Here is a 5,000-nt window from a genome sequence, read left to right as displayed (position 1 = left end):
GCTTTGATCCGTAGGGAAGGGGAAGGGCTTTTTTTGCGTGTATACGGGGAATTTTGGAGTATTTTTTTTTTCACTGTAACACGTCCCATAATTCAAACTGAGTAATTTTGAAGGCTGTTAGATTTATTTCTCTTTTTTATTTCTCTGATGAGGTCTCCTCCTCGGAAATTCTTGTGCGAAAAAGTTTTTTTTTTTAAAAGGCTCTGCAGACTTCGCTAGGTTTAACCAGGACTCTGATTCTTCTCACTTTTCTTGCTCATCTTTTCCTTCACCATCTTCTTCTGAATTTGTCCCCTCCCTTTTCTCGAACACAAAAAGAAACATTTTCTCTCTAACTCCCCCCCCCTCCCCTTTCCTCACCTTTGTTACGGCTGCAGCAAGCATGGGGCCCGGCTGGTTCCCACGAGTACAATGTAGGGCAAAATTCCCCTTGGCTCAAAATCTTTGTTGACCCCTTCTTTGCGGGGGTGGGAAAAGACAGTAATCCATTTTGGGGGTTTGACGGGGGCCCCATTTTTTTAAATTGCTCGGGCAGCCCGAAAGCGATAACCACAAAATTCCGAGGGGCGAAACGTAGATTTTTTAATCTTTTCCAGAAGATCAGAAATCTATGAATGTTTTTAAAAGTATTTTTACTTCAACTATTCAAGGCAGACGGGAAACCATCTATACTCGAATTTTAGAGCATGGAAATCACCTCTAGCTCGTAGAAATTTTTAGAATCAAAACGGACTCCTTTTCCAAAATGATCTTTCATTTTACCCAATAAATTTAGTAAACTTATGCAGGGGGCGCAGTAATCCCCGGGTCAGAGCGTCGGTTTGTCTGAAAACAAGTGTTACTTAGAGTAAATCGCACGCAGCGGGTTTTTGAAAATTTTGTTAAGTTTCTAGCGTCTCTATCACCCGCTGTGGCAAAAAGGGTTTGGGGAAAATTGACATGCTTCATCGATAAGCTTCCCCGAATCCCCGGAAGAGATGTAGATAAGGGGGAAATGGGGAGGTGGTTTCAAAAGTAGTTGGGAAAAGGGAAAACAAGGGTAATAGTTTTCCAAAATTTAAAAATTCGGGGGAAAGATCCTGCGGAAACCCCCACGGGCGAAGGCAAAAATAGACTGCCTTGCCATTTTCCGCGTACCTGGTAGAGCAAAACCCCCCCCACCCCCACCCTCACTTGCGTATCCGGGCCTCCCTCTGGAGCGCAGTAACTTTTCGCCCTTCTCCCTCTGACCCATAAAAAAACCCCAACCCATGTGGGTAACGGGCGCCGAAAACCCGGGCATGTCTAGTGCTTTAGGATGCAATGTCTAAGTGCCTGCTAAGCATTCTTCTGTACTGTGACAAACAGGGGCACGCGTTTAATACAGCGGGTTCCCCGGGTAGGGGGCGCACCCTTAAATTTCTGGAGAATGAAAAAGGGCGGTGCTTTTGTAATCGGGGGGTTCTTTTTTTTAAAGGAAACTGGGAGGGGTTCGAATAGGAGGGAAGTGCATTGGGCTCCGGTTAATTCCCTCGTCTTTCGGTCTGTGTCATTAGTGCCGTACACCGAACCCCGGAAAGGGGGCCCCCTCTCTTTCCTCTAGCTTTAAGGGGAAAGGCGCATTTCTTCATTTATAAAGGGAAATTGCATCAGTTCGCGAGTGAACGGGGGGGACGCAAAAAACCAAGGTTTTGTTAAGATGGATGGATTAAGCTAGGTGTAGCGAGCTAATATGTAACATTGAGGGTTTTGGGGAAAATCTTTTCCCCATCAGTTCTCGTAGGAAGGGTTACCCCATGATCGGGGAAATTTACACAGAAACTTTGATGAACATAAAAAAACAATTTCCTTTTTCTTTTTTAAGGCGCCTTAAAAGATGTTTCTGGAGAATTTAGATTTTCTTTTTAACGGTTTACCTTGATCACTTAATAATTTTATATATATATATATATATATATTATATATTATATATTAATAATTATATATTTTATAATATATATATATTTACAAAAAACATCGCAACCCCAAAACTCTAACCGCGCGCGTTTACAGTGGTGTTTTATATCGTCCCATCATCTGTCGACGATAGCATTTTTGCTCTATTACTCCTGAAAAAAAGAATGTCAGGGCAAGCTGTTCCATCCTCCATGCAGCTAAGGATCCAAAAAAGGGAACGGCAAAGGGCCGATACGGTTTTTCACCCGCGCCCGGGTTTCATGAATTTCAAACGAGGTCGCAAGCGACAACGAACTGCCTTCGGGGGCTCCGGTCCGGATTTTTCCTCAGGGTTACTCCGAAGCCCTTTAATTTTATAGATCCACAGGGGTGGGTTTTTCGTCAGCACAGACGATTTTATATATGTATATAGATTGATAGCTAGATAGCTAGCTATGTATGTGTTATATATATATATATATATATTATATATATATATATATATAATATATATTATATATATATATATATACACATACATAGCTAGCTATCTAGCTATCAATCTATATACATATATAAAATCGTACATGTGCTGACGACAACCCACTGCCTTGTGGTATCTATAAAATTAAAGGGCTTCGAGAGTAACCCTGAGGAAAAATCCGGAGCCGGAGTCCCGAAGGCAGTTCGTTGTCGCTTGCGACCTCGTTCTGGCAATTCATGCAACGGCGCTGGTGATAAACCGTATCGGTCCTTGCCGTTCCTTTTGGATCCATTAGCTGCATGGAGAGATGGAACAGCTTGCTCCTGACATTCTTTCGTTCAGGAGTAAATAGAGACAATAATGCTATCGTCGACATGACTGATGGTGACCGATATAAATACACACACTGTAAACGCGCGCGTGTGTATGAGTGTGTGTGTGCGAGTGTCTTTTGTAAATATATATATATATATATATATATATATATATATATATATATATATATATATATATATAATATATATATATATATATAAATTATTAGAGATGATCAAGGTAAACCGTTAAAAGAGGCAAATCTAAATTCTCCAGATAACATCCTTTCAAGGCTAGCCTTAAAGAAGAAAAAGGCAATTGTTTCTTTTATTGTTCATCGAAGATTTCTGTCGTAGAATTCCATGATCATAGGTAACCCTTCACTACGACGAACTGATGAGGAAAAATGATATTCCCAAACCTCAATGTTACATATGTAGCTCCAGCTACACCTAGCTTAGATCCAGTCACATCTCTAACAAAACCTTGGCTGGCGATACACCCGTTCACTCGCGAGACTGATGCAACTTCCTTTATCAATGAAAGAATATGCGACCTTCCCATTAAGCTTAGCAGGTAAGAGAGAGGGCCCCATTCCTGGGTTCGGTGTACGAGCACTAATGACACGAGACCGAGAAGACGACGGAATTACACCGGAGACCAATGCACTTCCTCTCCTAGTTCGAACCCTACCATGTCTTCCTTTAAAAAATGAACCACCCGATTACTATAAGCACCGTCCCTGTTCATTCTCACGATGAATTTAAGGGTGATCGCCACCTGATCCGGGAACCACGCGTGCTCATTAAACGCGTGACCCTGCTTGTCACAGTACAGACAGAACTGCTTAGCAGAGCACTTAGACGGATGATGCATCCTCAAGCATCTACGACACTGCCCAGGTTTCGGCGCCCAGTTAGCCACATGTGGTTGTGGGTTTTTATGGGTAGCTACTGAGGGAGAAGGTGCGACAAGGTACTGCGCTCCAGAGGGAGGCACCGGATACGCAAGTGAGGGTAGGGTAGGGGGGGATTGCTCTACACAGTGGTACGCAGGCAATGGCAAGGCACGTCTATTTCTTGCCTTCGTCCGCACTGGCGGTTCACGCCATGGATCATTCCGCCCCGAACTTTTATATTTGGAACTATTACCCTTGTTTTTCCCTGTTCTAACTACATTTGCAACCACCTGCACATTTCCACCCTTATCTGACATCTCATTCGCGAGGACTTCAGGAAGCTTATCGAGTGAAGCACTGTCGACTTTATCCCAAACTCGTTTGCGCACAGCTGGTGATAGAAGACGCTAGCCACACTTTAACAAAATGTTCAAGAACCGCTGCGTGCGATGTACTCTAAGTAACACATTGCTTCAGACAAACCGACGCGTCTGATCCCGGGATATACTGCGCCCACTGCATAAGCTTTATGCTAAATTTATTTAGGTAAAATGAAAGATCATCTTTGGAAAAGGAAGTCCGTTTTGATTCTAATAATTCTACGAGTCGTAGATGGTGATTCTCCATTGACTCTAATAATTCTACGAGTCATAGATGGTCATTCTCCGTCTGCCTTGAATATGTTGAAGTAAAAATACTCTTTAACATTCCATACGACTTCTGATCTTCTGGCAAATGATTAAAAGAATCTAGCGCTTCAGCCACTCTCGGAATTTTGTGGTTGAGTCGCATTCGGGCTGCCACGAGGCACGATGTAGCAAAATGCTCGGACTCCCGTCTAACCCCTGAATGGATTACTGTCTCTTCCACATCCGCAAAGAATTGGTCAACAAAGATGTTTGAGCCCAAGAATTTTGACACTACATTGTACATCGTGGGAACCATGCCGGGACCCATGCTTGCTGCAGCCGTAACAAAGGTGAGGTCAGAGGAGGGGGGTGGAGTTAGAGAGAGAATGGTTTCTATTTGTGTTGCGAGAGAAGGAGGGAGACTAATTCAGAAGAAGATGGTGAAGGAGAAGATGAGCAAGAAGAAGTGAGAAGAATCAGAGTCCTTAGGTTAGAAACCTAGCGAAGTCTGCAGAGCCATTAAAACAATAAACTTTTTCGCACAAGTAATTTCCGATGGAGGAGACCTCATCAGAGAAAGTAGAAAAAGAGAAATGAATCTAACAGCACTTCAAAATTACTCAGTTTGAATTATCGTGACTGTGTTATCAGATGAAAAGGAAAAATACTCTCAGTAATTCCCCGTATACACGCAAAACAAGCCCTTCCCTATTCCCTACGGATCTAAGCACTTGTACATTTAAGAAAAGGATTGTCTCGT

This window comes from Penaeus monodon, chromosome 35, assembly GCF_015228065.2.
Source record: "Penaeus monodon isolate SGIC_2016 chromosome 35, NSTDA_Pmon_1, whole genome shotgun sequence".
NCBI classification, from domain to species: domain Eukaryota; kingdom Metazoa; phylum Arthropoda; class Malacostraca; order Decapoda; family Penaeidae; genus Penaeus; species Penaeus monodon.
This window is presented reverse-complemented; position numbering follows the sequence as displayed.